The 15785-nt window shown below is 38.2% G+C and overlaps 1 protein-coding gene across 1 annotated transcript in view; it reads left to right on the forward strand.

The window, feature by feature from the left end:
- The first annotated feature begins 12029 nt into the window (after positions 1-12029).
- The window catches only part of fam13a.S (family with sequence similarity 13 member A S homeolog), a 58320-nt gene continuing 54564 nt past the window's right edge, over positions 12030-15785 (forward strand). The window contains exon 1 of the mRNA XM_041579687.1: positions 12030-12094. The gene's annotated coding sequence lies outside the window, so the exon portion shown is untranslated. The remainder of the gene's footprint in view (positions 12095-15785) is intronic.

The following is a 15785-nucleotide window of genomic DNA, read 5'->3' on the forward strand; positions in this document are numbered from 1 at the left end:
TTATGAGAAGAGGTTCTTTGGATAAAATATAATTTTCTTTATCTGTTGCCACATATGTGTTATTGTAGTCAAACAAGCATAAGAGCAAGACCCTGCTTCAGGAATTCTCTATGCCTACACCAAAAATATCAGATGGCATGCCTCAACCCAGCCTTCATGTGAGACCTCAAATCGGCTTCTCTGAGGACATGGACCTGTACAGACTCTCTGCACAGGTAGGTCCTTTCCTTGCATTCTTCTTAACTACTGTGATATATATGCAGGACCATATTTTAATTTACATAGACAAAAATAGGTAATGTCATTTGACTAAAGGAAGAAATTTACTGGAAGGCAGTATATTTTCAAAACACACAAATATACTTTTCCCCAGAAACCCAAAGTATCACTTTGTTTCTCAGTAGCTGGATAGAAAAGATCAAGCATTCTGTGTTATTCTACTTCCTCCTCCATATGTGTATGAAACACGTAATTTCAGATCTGAAATCTGTTGCTTATATTTTATACCTTTTAATCTAATATTCTGTTACCTGTCTGCTTTCCACACATATTTTACATCTATTTGGCTGCCTGTCCTGTCATATAACTCTAAATCTAGTCAGGTATTCAGTGCTGGTCTGTCAAATGTTTAAATTAGCAAAAAATAACAAAAATCCTTATTTTATGAAAAAGCTATTTCTTGCTACTATGCCTCATCAGCACCCACTAAATAACTTGCTCAGTAAAATTACTCCATAATTGATTTATTATTCTGTTGCAGAATAACAAAGATAATATGTTGCTGACATTGGAGTTTCTTTGTGGACTAAACATTCTTCATGAAGGTGAAGCAATTATCCTAATTGCCAATCTTATAATAATAACTAAACTTAAAGGAATAGTTCAGTGTGAAAATAAAAACTGGGTAAATAGATAAGCTGTGCAAAATAAAAAATGTTTCTAATATAGTTAGTTAGCCAAAAATGTAATGTATAAAGGCTGGAGTGAATAGATGTCTAATAAAACAGCCAGAATCCAACTTCCTGCTTTTCAGCTCTATAACTCTGAGTTAGTCAGTGACTTGAAGGGGGGCCACATGGTACATTTCTGTTCAGTGAGTTTGTAATTGATCCTCAGCATTCAGCTCAGATTCAAAAGCAACAGAAATGACCCATGTGGCCCCCCCTCAAGTCTCTGATTGGTTACTGTCTGGTAGCCAGGGAAGTAGTGCTCTGACTGACTTGTTATACATGAAATCACTCCAGCCTTTATACATTCCATTTTTGGCTAACTAACTATATTAGAAACATTTTTTATATTGCACAGCCTATTTACCCAGTTTTTATTTTTACACTAAACAATTCCTTTAAGCTGGCCAGACATGCTGATACAGTCATATGAAACTGGGGTGTTTTTTAAACAAAGATACCCTTGTAATTTTACCAATTTGAATGCATATAACTGCTCAATACTTATAACTGGCAACACCAAATTGGTTGGATTAGCTCAATAAGCCTTGTACTTCCTAGGCAAGTGTGTCCAATCATGAGAAAAGGTATTTAAGATGGCCAATTGCAAGTTGTGCTTCTGTTTGACTCTCTTCTGAAAAGTGACAGCATGGGATCCTTAAAGCAACTCTCAAAATATCTGAAAACAAAAGATTGTTCAGTATTATGGTTAAAGGAATTGTTCAGTGTAAAAATAAAAACTGGGTAAATAGATAGCCTGTGCAAAATAAAAAATGTTTCTAATATAGTTAGTTAGCCAAAAATGTAATGTATAAAGACTGGAGTGATTTGATGTATAAGATCAGTAATTCCTGCTTTTCAGCTCTCTTGGTTTACACTGACTGGTTACCGTGGCTACCAGGCAGTAACCAATCAGAGACTTGAGGGGGGGCCACATGGGTCATTTCTGTTGCTTTTGAATCTGAGCTGAATGCTGAGGATCAATTACAAAGTCACTGAACAGAAATGTACCATGTGGCCCCCCTTCAAGTCGCTGACTAACTCAGAGTTATAGAGCTGAAAAGCAGGAAGTTGGATTCTGGCTGTTTTATTAGATATCTGTTAACTCCAGCCTTTATATATTACATTTTTGGCTAAATAACTATATTAGAAACATTTTTTATATTTCACAGCCTATCTATTTACCCAGTTTTTATTTTCACACTGAACTATTCCTTTAAGGGGAAGGCTACAAAAAAGCTATCTCAGAGTTTTAAACTGTCAGTTTCAACTGTAAGGAATGTAATTAGTAAATGGAAGGCCACAGGCACAGTTGCTATAAAACCCAGGTCTGGCAGGCAGAGAAAAATACAGGAGCGGCATATGCGGAGGATTGTGAGAATGATTACAGACAACCCAAACATCAACTCCAAAGACCTGCAAGAACATTTTGCTGCAGATGGAGTATCTGTACATCGTTCTACAATTCAGCACAATTTAAACAAAGAACATCTGTATGGCAGAGTGATGAGAAAGAAGTCCTTTCTGCACTCATGCCACAAAAAGAGTCGCTTGTTATATGCAAAAGCTCATTTAGCCACAATCATTTTGGAACAAAGTGCTTTGGACTGATGAGACAAAAATTTAGTTATTTGGTCACAACAAAAAGCACTTTGCATGGCGGAAGAAGAACACCACATTCCAAGAAAAACACCTGCTACCTACTGTCAAATTTGGTGCAGGTTTCATCATGTTGTGTGGCTTGTTTAGGGACTGGGGCCCTATATTTAAAGTCGATGGTCGAATGAATTCAGCCCAATATCAACAAATTCTTCAGGATAATGTTCAAGCATCAGTAACAAAGTTGAAGTTACGCAGGGGTTGGATATTTCAACAAGACAATGACCCTAAAAACACTTGGAAATCTACAAAGGCATTTATGCAGAGGGAGAAGTACAAGAAGTATTCTGGAATGGCCTTCACAGCCCCCCAACTTGAATATAATGGAAAATCTATGGGATGATTTGAAGTAGGCTGTCCATGCTTGGCAGCCATCAAATACAACTGAACTGGAGACATTTTGTATGGATTAATGGTCAAAAATACCGCCATCCAGAATCCAGACACTCATCAAAAGCTATAGGAGGCGTCTAGAGGCTGTTACATTTGCAAAAGGAGGCTCAACTAAGTATTGATGTAATATCTCTGTCGGGGTGCCCAAATTTATGCACCTGTCTAATTTTGTTATGATGCATAGTGCATAATTTTTGTTAATCCAATAAATTTTAAACAAAACTCCAAAGAATTAAGATGGGGTTCCCAAACTTTTTCATATGACTTTATTTGGCTGTTCATTTGGCCACTCTAGTCCAAGGTGACAGCTTAATGCCACATGTATGGGGCCAAAACAACAGTTGTCCAACCAATTTCTGATGGAGTATCAAGCAAATATTTATCACATAAGTTTGAACATTCCATTGAACAAGGACTACATCCTGTTGGATATGTTACCAGTTAAACAGATCTGGCCATTTTGGCCCAAAAAGGACAGATCCTGAAACAGATTCAATACATTTTAAATGAGCCCAAATCAAACATTATTGTACAGTTTCACGGTAATAAGATGAACGGTACAGTAAGTGGAAATTAAGTTGTGATTCTAAAATAAAAACAAGAACTGGCACTTTTTTAAGAAATAGTCACATCTGGGGTGAACTGCAGCATTTCCCATTCAGGGCAATGGGAAGCAATCAACAGCTAATTGCAGCTGATCAAATGTCTGTATAATGTAAGTCTTTGTGACTCATGTTTGTTTAAAAAGAAAAACTTACTATATAGCCCTTTGTGGAACATTCACTGTAAGGCTAATGCCACATAGGACTGTTTTTTGGACTACACAGACTCTGCGCTTGTTTGTTCTTTTGCTCCCAGAACCTCTGCATTAGCCAGGGTACAGACACATGGGGGTATATTTATCAAAGAATCACAGTCTGCTAGAGTGAAATTCCGCCACTCTCCATTCATATCTATAAGATTTTTAAAAGCGTATTTATCTGAGGGTGAAAGTTTACCCTTTGATAAATATGCCTGTAAAAATTGCCTGACGAAATTTCACACTAGAGGACTTAAATCTTTGATAAATATACCCCATGGTGTCAATTGGAATTTCCAAAATGCATATTCATTCATTACGGCACCAAAATTCACTCCATGTCTGCACCTGGCCTGACAAAGTTTTTCTGGGTGCAGACAAAGACAGCAGATATGAGTGGAGGCCAAAGCTATGGTTGTCATTGCAAATTAACTGCTGGGTAGGTGTGAGTGCCATTGACTTTTCCCCGCCTGTGTTTTTTCCTGCTGAACCTGTGCCTCTTGTGCATCAGTCTTTATTTGTGTTTTGCTTTGGAAGTTTGCAGACTGCCAGATAACAAGCTTATCATGTTTGGCCCAAGCACTTGTGTACAAAGGACAACCTGGTTCACTAAAAGGGCAGGAAAATGGTGCGCCAGAATAAAAGTATAATTAGTTCACCAAGTTGATCATGTGGTCCAGGTGCACCAGCCCCAGACCCCCAACTTCAGGAGCGTCAATCCGAAATACACAGCAAAAGAACAGGGCTATCCAGCACTCAGAGGAATCCACAGGGCCAATAGTATAAATTAAAAAGTTAAATTTTTATTGGTCATAATTATAAATCCATCTCCATAGGCCCTATGCATTTCGTAACATCATGGTATTTAATCATCAGCTAGCTAAGTTGACATTGCCCATAGATCAGAAAATATATAAGCTCTTCAATCTTCAAACTCTGTCTCTGAAGCTGTTGCTGTATCATAACTTTTAGCATAAAAGTCATGTCACACAAGATTTTTTCCCTGCCCCCAAACTACTGTACATTAACAGGCCTGGCAGGGCAGATTTTGGAGCAGAAATGCTAAGCAGAAACAAACCAGAAATGTTTGTGTCTAAATCTGCCCCATGTGCAATAACAGACCAATGCCATGCCTGCCAATGCACATTGATTTTTAGGACAAAAAGATGTGGATGTTCATGTTCTCTCAACTGACTATTAGCAAGGTATTGAGATTAGACATCCCTTCGCACAATAAAGAGCAATAAACATAAGCACATGAAAGTAACTGCCCCAGACAGATACTGTCAAAAGGGTTGCTCAGAACACAGTTGCACAGTGAATCCCCCAAGTTTGTTTTTGGAGAGCTGTAAAATATGGGGGTAATAAAAACATTGAGGCAAAAAGGGCTTAACATTATATTTTACTTGCCAGCCTTGTTTCTCATTTACTGGTTACAGCCTGGTGAATGACTGAATGAGCCAAATGTGATTGCCGAGTACCAAAACTAGACTTTCCTCCACAGTAGCCTGGCTTTTCAGTTTTGCACCTGTAGCTTTGTAACTTGGTGCTCTGTTGTCGGCTCTCTGAAGTGGAATTTAAACCAAAGGGGACTAAAGGAGTTAAAACAGAAGTAGCTTGAAACAACATGAATATTAAGATGTTTAATACATGTTCTAAAAAAACAAGCTCTAAATAGCTTTTCTTGATTTTGTGCATTGAACGCTAGTTACAGTTTGCCATATGTATGCATATTTGCAAAAGGAATCCTAGATAGGACTGCTCTTTCAGACAGAAGTGGAGAGCAGGGGTGTATTTCTATATAGGCACCTAAGAGCCTGTGCCTAGAGCTGTATCTTTAGGGGGGCTGGCAACAGGTGCCTATAGATATATATATATAAAACAAGAAAACTTGGAAAAAATTCCCCCATCTGCTGTTGACATTGTAGTCAAAGTCTGAGGTGGGGTACCTCAGTCTCCGGGCAGTCAGCATATGCATGCTATGAAAACTGTGCATGTGCCGATTTCAATTGGGATGGGGTTTTCCAGGTCTGGTGCCTCGAGCAGCAGGGACTTAATATATAATTCTGATGGAGAGGAGAGCAGGTTTAGGCCTAAACAGATTGTGATTATACCACCCGCAGATGTACCCCCAGGTGCTGTGCTAGCCAGTTCCTAAACTGGCACACTTAAGTTTCCACATCATGATGTCCATATGATATGTACAGAGACCATAAATAACTCTTACTGGTTTTTGTCCTCTCAAATATTATAGATAGATGGATGGATAGATAGATGCAGAGAAATGTAAAAGGCTATACACTTTGCTCTAGTTATAGGAAGTAAAAGTGGAAAATAGATCATAAATACTATATCTAGCTTTGTAATACTGCTCCCAGTTTTCATACTTTACCATTTTAACAACATAGAGGATTTGAAGTAAATTATTTTATAAGGAATACTATTGTCCTTTTAAAATTGATGCTTACACAAATTCTTTTTCCAGTAAAGAGAGTGTCAAGTTGTTCTACATTTTTTTTCTAGACAAAAACATAAACGTTTAGGGATTTCTGTGATGTTTATAGAAAGAACTAGGAGGGATATATAATAAAATCTGCAAAGAGAACACATTTTCGAATAAAAATGTGCATGTCGCAATGTAATATCCTTTTATTACATTGAGAATCTTAATTGCACTTTAACACCTGCATGAAGGTGATGTAAACTTTTGGCGCATATGTAACTTTTTCATTAAGAAGTTTTATTACATATACTGTACACTATCTCAAACTATAAAATTTTCAATTGCTATATTACTGTCACGTGAGGGACAAAGTGTTGGCAAAGACAGAATTCTTCACTTTGTGAACACATACAGTATTCGCATTGTGAACTAATTCTGAACGATTTTTGCATTACCGACCAATATTACATTTCTCCACTAGAGTCTTAGACCAGTATGCTGGAGGATATAGGCAACAAAATAATAGAAGAATATGATGTTCTCTGTAAACCCAGTGTGTGTGCAAACATGCTGGTGTTGCTGCAAGCCAGTGAGTTTGTACAAGCCTGAACATGTATGCTTGGCAGCACTTTTTTTGTTCTGCATGAATGCTGTAAGGCACCTGCCCATTTTACACAATGTACAAGACATTAACTAGTAAATAAAAGAAAATGAAAAGAGAAATGGAAATGGTAGAGAGGCCTGCACTTCTTGTAAGACACAATGAGGCACATTTATCAAAAATTCCCATAAATTCGAAATTCGACCAATCGAAATTTATCATTAAAATCATATTTTTTAAAGTTGGACAAATGAAATCGACCTGAAAACTGAAATTGAATTATAAAAACTCGAATCGAAAAAACTCGATTCAAGTGTTTTTCTCTGAAAAAAACTTGAATGTTAGGAAGGCTGCAAAAAGGGCCAGATTTACCCTTCCTGCCCCTCTAGGCCCAGCTACTGTGCCGCCCCAGCTCCCCTCCCTCTAGTCAAAATCAGGCTGGCGCAGTGGCGCCGCACCTGCGCCGAGTGGTGCCACGGTGACGCGCGCACATGCACAGTCGTGTGATGACGTCACAGTGCGCAGCCCGGAAGAGAAGAGGAGCTCTGAACCAGCACCGCCACTGCTCTGCGCTCTCTACTCTTTCTCTGTCAGAATGAAGACAGAGCTGAGTAGAGCACAGGCGCACAGCAGCCCGGATTGGGGTCGATTAGAGTTAGAGAAGATGTTAGGGGCGCCTGCTTGCCACCCCTAACATCTTGTCGCCCTAGGCCCGGGCCTAGACGACCTCTCCCCAAATCCGGCCTGGCTGCAAACATCACCAAATTGATCCCTGGACCCCTCCCAAAAAACGCTAGCGTCTTTTCCTTTTTCAGGGTGATAGGCTGAAAAATAGTGTAAATTTTTTTGGGGGTAAACGGCTTCCGCCTACATTTCCTAACATATGGGACATAAACTATACACTGGGCTCATGTGTATGGCAATATAACAACTTTATTTTATTTAATTAAGGTTTCCCAGGCTTGTGTAATGTAATGTATTTGCTACAACATATACGGCCATTGAACTTTAACTTCCTGATGTATGCAAATTAGGCAACGCTAGCGCAACTTCGCTTCACTTGGCGCAATAACGCGAGTGCAACTTTGCCAGCATTAGGCACCCTGGACGCAACTTTGGATTTTAGTGAATTAGCGCTGCCCTGGCAAATCTACGCCTGGCAAAGTGTTTTCGGAGGTTAGTGAATTTGCCCCTTAGTAGCTAATTTTTGTGTCTACAAAATGCCAAAAAATACCCTGCCATAGACAATATTTTGTAGCTGCTACTAGTAGCTCTGTGTGTCTTCACTCTAATGAAACTATTATAAAACTGTGTTAACTATCAGTACACATGGCATTTTTATTTAGGAAAGGGTTGCAGTTTGAAAATAAATGCATGTATTTGTAGAAGTACTCTTTGTAGCAATTCCTTTTGTCAGTGTGTCATTATACCACGATGTAAAAGTCATTTAGTGGAAGTCTTAGTCTTGCATTACCATATTTTAGATAATTGAGCCTTCCGCCTGGCCTCATTCATTGGGTAAGTACATTCTTAAATGACAGATGCCTCATGCACTGGCTGGACAGGTCAATACAACACAGTCATTGGACACTAAGGGGCAGATTTATCAAGGGTCAAAGTGAATTCGAGGGAATTTTCGAAGTGAAAAAAAATTCGAAATTCAAATTAATTTTTTGGATACTTCGACCATCAAATAGGATACTACAACTTCGAATTTACTTCGAATTCGATTCTAAGTAAAAACCGTTCGACTATTCGACCATTCGATAATCGAAGTACTGTCTCTTTAAAAAAAACTTAAGACTTCAATACTTTGCCAACTTAAACTTGCCGAAGTGCTATGTTAGCCTATGGGGACCTGCCAGAGCATATAGTTTTTGGGTTTAGAAGGAAAATCGTACGACCATAGGATAAAATCGTTTGAATCATATGATTCAAAGTACGATCGGAGTACGATCGTACTACGATCAGAATACGATCGTCCGATGAATAAAATAATCCGACTTCGAATGTTGGAGGATTCTATTCTATGGTCGAATTTCTAAGTATTTTCCACTTTAAAATTCGACCCTTGATAAATCTGCCCCTAAAGGTAACAAGTTGTACTTACCACAAAAAAAAATTTGACACCTAAAACCTGCCGAGTTCATTTACAATTCAATGGCAGAGGTCTGTTGAACCATTTGAATATGTTAATTGCCCTCCTGACATTTGAATTTTTTCGGGGGGAAAATTTGATTCCAATTTTCGGGTTGGGACTATTTGATCGAATAATAGACATTCTAATTTTTCCTAAATAACCTCCCATTGGAGTTGCGAGTATTTTCAAATTATTAGAGTAATAAAAAAAAAATCACATAAATTCAAAATTCAACCTTTGATAAATCTGCCCACAAGTGTCAGGTGTGTACAGAATGCTTTAGGTAAAAGGGTTGTTATCTGGGTTTAAGAGGGAGGAGATACTATTTCTGCTTACACACGGTATTCCTGTCTCAAGATCCGTGATTCAAAATATGTTCCTCTACCTACCATTCCAAATTTATATGGTCTGTATATGCACACTGTATATGCTGAAGCTGATGTATACAGCCTTTATATGCACATATGGATTTTCTCCATAAAAGAAGCATGCTGTAACACACATTTGACACAAATCTTTTAAAGCTCCTATAATTTCCTCTATAGTACTTTTTCTGTTCTCCTTACTACACTAAGGGGCAGATTTATTAAGGGTTGAATAGTAAATTCGAATTTTCAAAAAAAAATTTGAATTGTGAATTATCCAAACTTGAATTGAATTTTAAGATTCATCAAACCTATACCCTGGGAATAAACTGAAATCAACTATTAGTCACCTTAAAGGAATTGTTCAGTATAAAAATATAAACTGGGTAAACGGTTAGGCTGTGCAAAATAAAAAATGTTTCTGACATAGTTAGTTAGGCAAAAATGTATAAAAAAAAAAAAATGTATAAAGGCTGGAGTGACTGGATGTCTAACAGAACAGAACACTACCTGCTTTTCAGCTCTTGGTTTCCACTGACTGGTTACGCTGGTGATAGGGTTGCCACCTTTTCTGGAAAAAAATACCGGCCTTTCTATATACGTATTTATCTTTTTTCCCTATTAATAACATTGGGATCAACCATAATTTTAACCGGCCAGGTCGGTAAAATACCAGCCAGGTGGCAACCCTACCTGGTGACCAAGCATTTTTCTTCATGCTTCGATGTGGAATAGAATCCGCATTGTTCTCAATGCATTTGTGTGTATGGAAATAAACGCTACTATTAAATGGGTCCTCCATTCCGAGTGCTGGTTTGTGTGGGTGTTTGGTGACGATGCCAAACGAGCAGATCTGCTTGGAGTGCTCAGGGAACACTGCATTGCAAATTAACTTGGACAGCGGCATAAAGGAAAAATGTAAAGCTGGACTGTCAGACTTTTCCAGTACTGATTGGTTTCATGACTGGCTTTCTCAGATTTCACATCTTCATTCATTCTAATATGTTGCATTCTCTTTACTGTGACCCCTTAGAACACATGCTCATCTGTCAACAACCCGAACCTTTCATTTATTTGCAAGGGTTCACAGGAGAAAAAAAACTGTGTATTGCTGCGTAACCCAGTAGTTATTTGCACTGCATACACATAATCATTTTGTACAGTACATAATAAAGGAGTATTCAAGAGTTGCCATTGCTGCCTTGCAGAACTGCGGTCATAGGTTAGATTTTGCCCATAAAGTGGACTCCCTAAAGAAGAAGAAAAAAAAGATAATTGGCTTTTAGCAATATCAGAGCGAAGCCAAGGTGTTGGATAAAGTACCTTAAAATGCCTTTGGAACCTGTGGGTAACACACACAACGCAATATAAAATGCTTGAAATTGATGCAGTTCTTGTGTTACAGGTGGCAATTCCTGTTTGGTGCAATTAAGAGGTGTTTGGCGTGTGGGGGAGCACAATTTCCCATGGGCTACAGAGCACTCCATGTGCCATCACCTAAATGTATTTTATGTGAATGCAATTGGGACCTGACTAGTAACTTCTGCTAGGCCAGGAAATGATATATAGTATAATGGCACTATATAGAAAAAAGTTAACATGTTCTTTTAAGTACGGTGTGTTTAGAGATTATATTACCCTTATAAAGCATTCCTTTTGAATTGTACATTGAAGTATTTCATTGCATTAAAATGCATAGCATTTGGGTTGTGTGTTTGAACTGCATTGGGGAGCAGCATACTGCTGCATCAACAGGCCCTTTGTCATGAGTAAATGACTTTTTGTTGTTTTCCATAATATCTTTACATATTTCAAATCCCTACAATATTAGCACACAGTCTGTTTTACACTGAGGCTGTCCAGTTTGGGAACATGAAAGAGTCCTGGAGAAATGTAGGCCTATTTTTTTTAAAGTCATATTCTCTCTCAGGAATTAGTTGTGAGTAAACATTCCAGAAGAACACCCCCTCAAGTATCCCATGCCTATGTGATAACACAGATGTCTATTGTAAAATCCTTCTAATTACAGTGCTCACTTGTACTTTCTGTTCTGTAAGATGGCAGAAATGTATTATTGGCTGAAAAAGACAGCATTAGAAATAAAACAAAAATAGCATATTGTGTAGCAGAGAGATGCCAATCTTTAAAAATACACTATTGTAGGTTGTATTTTTTTTGTTGCATTCTAGGGATAATAGAGGGTCGCAAAAAATGTATTAACATGGACTGAGGCTACTAAAGGGAAAGAACTACTAAAGCATAATTATTCTGTGACTGCTTTAAAAAACAAACAGGAATAGGTTGGTTGCAGAAATACACTACCCATCTTGTAATAGGTGACTGGGATTCTGTGTAGGGCAAATATTGAAGAACTAAAAGCTTTAGATTTAGAATATAAAAAAAAAGTTTGACCCAATAAAGTAAAAATAAGTAAAATACTTAAGAAAAAATAAAATAAATTAGTTTTAAAGGTGTGTAAACCGGAATTAAAATACGGAAGACATGAGAGATGTTATGGATACAATTACTTTGTCTAAAAACAGGCAAATCTTTTCATTTCCTGTACTGAAGCATGGCAGTGGGTACTAATGGGTTAACCCCTGGTCACGTGACACGCATAAATAGAATCAATTTGAATCCCAGCCCACCAATCCATCCTTATTTTGCTGTAACAAGAGAGCTCTCCCCACTAGGACCGGGAAACGTATTCCCACTGCCATGCTTCAGTACAGGAAATGAAAATCTCGGTAAGTATGATTTGATTTTCCTTTTTTCTGTACTTCACATGGCAGTGGGTACTAAAGGGACATACCAAAGCAGTATACATATTAAGGAGGGAAATACAGTACCTGCAACACCATATCTATAGTAGTTATACAACCGCTGAGATACTACCCTGGTTAGGATACCACAGTAATAATTATACTGTACCATAATACATAATCAATAGCATAATTCTAGATAAGACAAGCTAGTACTTGCAGTAATCTTTGGGTCTCTTTTACTGTAGAAAAAGGACACTAGAACTAACAGTACATAGCAACATAATTGCCTACTGAGAACAACCAGTCCATAGGTTTTTGTGGTTGAATACATACTCACCACTCTGTAACCGAAATACTTAAGTATTGTGATGCTCCTTATTACTAGCATGGATGATGAACCCTTCCATACTTACAAGTTAAATGAAACTGGTAGATGAGCTAGTTAAAGGAACTTTAACCTGTTGAATGATTTTTTAAAACCTTCAGATAAATAATGTTAATTATTATACTGAATAATATCTTGGTAAGATTATGCAGTGTAAAGTACTAGACAAGATAGCATTGTGTAAAAATGCCTATAGAATACCAACTAAGCTAACATGATAGCATAAATGATGAAACTATATACAACATATTGTGTTGAATTGGCTGCACTACAACAAATAGTGCTAAAGATGAACTACAGAAGGTTTAAAGAGGACCTGTCACCTTGAGACATGAGTAATATATAGCTTTCCCTCCTTAGTTAAACCCTTTAGTCAGCTGTTTTTGTCTATATCCGAAACGGATTAGAAAATTTCCTACATGTAAAAAGTGTTTCATAGGTGCTGCCATCTTGAAACAGGGCCCCTTTGTTTTCTGTGTGTGGGCTGAGCCAAACTGCCAAATCTCATGCATCTCTGTGATAGACATGTTCTGCACCACTCATGTCACACCAGGACTTGATATTCTATTAGGATTGTTTGAAACACCTTCTGTATCAGCACATTGTGTGGGTTACTACTAAAAATCTCATAAACTATGAAATTACCAAAAGGCTAAAACCTACTAAGAATGTGCAGTCCTTGGGGCTCATTTATAAACACTGGGTAAATCTGCACCTGGGCAGTAACCAATTAAATGTTTGATTTCATCATTCAACCTGCAGCTGCCTGTAAAAAGCCAGTCACAGTTGCTATGGGTTACTGCCCAGGTGCAAATATGCTAAGTGTTTATACATGAGCCCCCTTTAACTTAAGGTCAACCCCAACATAAAAATGTGCCTAATAAAAGAAAACATCATTCTAAGCAACTTTCTAATTTATATTTATTGAAGATGTTCAGTGCTTTTAAAGTTATAGTATTTGCTTAACTCCTGGTTGGTACTTTTTAAACAATGTTGCAAAAGTCTTAGTTCCCCAGCAGCAAAGGCAGTTCTCCTAATCAGCTGCCTTGTCTTGGTTGTATCCACAGTCTGAGCCATCAGGGCAGAGAATAGAGAAGGACATCCAGTACATATACAAATAATTTGAAAACCATAGAAAAATGTATATTTCAAAGTTAGAAGTACATTTTATTTTATAAGGCAAAAAATATTTTTTTTTGGGTTAACATACCCTTTAAAGGGCTGTTCACCTTTTTGTATTAAGTAGATATGGATATTCTGAGACAACCTGCAGTTGGTTTTCATTTTTTATTATTTATGATTTTTGAGATATTTTGCTTTTTATCCAGCAGCTCTCCAGTTTGCAATTTCAGCAATCTGGTTGCTAGGGTCCAAACTATCATAGCAACCATGCACTGATTTGAATAAGAGACTGGAATATGAATAGGAGAGGACCTGAATAGAAAGACTGGTAATAAAAAGTAGCAATAACAATAAATGTGTAGACAGAGCATTTGTTTTTTAGATGGGGTCCGTGAAAGCTGGAAAGAATTAGAAGGTTGAAAATAATTCAAAAACTATAAAAAAAAAAAATAATGAAGACCAATTGAAAAGTTGCTTTGAACTAGCCATTCTATAACATACTCAGAATTAACTTAAAGGTGAACCAACCCTTTGAGGCAAAAAGGAAAGAAATTGCAAGGTGACTAATCGCTTTTTTTTTCAGGGCCACTATATATATATATATTGTATTTTTAGCGTTTATCGCATAAAAGTATAGGTGTTACAGCTCTAGAGTGTGTGCTGCCAGTGGTTAAAAGCATAGCCAAAAATGGAGAGGGGAGTAGGACTTCAGTAAGAAATGCAGCAATGCAAAAGGCTAACAGCATGGAAGACAATGTTACAATTCCCCCCTCCTTCAAAGTACAATTATTTATGTCCCACGCCTAGATGCAAAACACTGCTTTCCATGACCCCTCAATGCCCCTTTATCCTTATGTACTTCCATGCCCCTTCACCTTTCAAGTTTCTTGATCCACAATGTCAATCTATCTCCAAGCACATTCTTTTCCAAAATCTCCTTTCTCCGTGCTCGCCCCCCCCCACCCCCTACTTTCCACATTATTTATTACAATATGCAGGGGGGTAACGGAGCTTTCAACTTTTCTCACTAATACTCCGTTAAGAAGTGACAGGGATGCGAAGGGACAGATTGCAGCTCCGAGGATTCAAACGAGTGGGAGGTGAAATCTCGCAAGATTTATAGTGTTTCCCTTGAGGCTTTGCATGCCGACTTTCAGAAAGTCGGACTGGTAGAGTCTCGTGCACAAATTGAAAGCACTGCATTAGTCACATTTATTCAAAAAAAGATGGTGGTATGTGAGTATTTATAACTCTTTAATTACAGTCCTACTGTCAGCAAAAAAGTGACAGGTTTCCTTTAAGATATCAAAACCACATTACTAGGTGATGCATTGTTTTGATGCACATCATATTTACGTGCAGCAGCGGCAAGAAGCATCATTGTAATAATGAGCTGAAAAGAAAATGCACAGTATAAAGGTATTACCAGACAATGAGATTCACATAATGCAGGATCCTCCCAAGAAGCTGAATTTCTCCAGATATATCAAAGGCACTCTGATATCCTCTTGCATCTCACCCACTTAACCAGGCCCGGACAGGCAATCTGTGGGTTCTGGCAAATGCCAGAGGGGCTGCTGTATGGTTCCATAGAGTAGGCTGGTTGGGGGCTGTTTGGGCTGGTAGGGGGCTGTTTGGGCCTCTGCGTACTTGGAATGGCAGAGCCTATTTTGACTCCCAGTCCAGGCCTGCACTTAACTATAACTTCCCATAACTGGGGGAAAGGAAGATCACCATTTAAATCACTCTGAGGCATAGAAATGTGCCTATGGATGTTAAAAACACATTGTAATGACATAGCGTGCTTCAAGCTAATAAACAGAGCGTACGTGAGGAGAGCACTTGTCCTCGTTTCTCAAATCATTTGGAATACAACCATCGACTTACTGCACGAGTTCAACCACCATGTGGCTTACTGCGAGGTACGGGCAGCGGAAGGCCATGGTCTGTATAAGACCCTCACAGGATATATTTATTAAACCCTGGAGCTTCAGCAGTCAGAGGCCGGAGACCCTGCTGGTATTGGGATGAGCTCACGCACAGGAAAATAAGGATGGATTGGTGGGGCTGGGATTCAAATTTATTCTATTTCCTGCATGTCATGTGATCAGGGGTTAACCCATTAGTACCCACTGCCATGTGAAGTACAGGAAAAATACTGTATTT

This window comes from Xenopus laevis, chromosome 1S (assembly GCF_017654675.1).
Source record: "Xenopus laevis strain J_2021 chromosome 1S, Xenopus_laevis_v10.1, whole genome shotgun sequence".
Classification (NCBI taxonomy): domain Eukaryota; kingdom Metazoa; phylum Chordata; class Amphibia; order Anura; family Pipidae; genus Xenopus; species Xenopus laevis.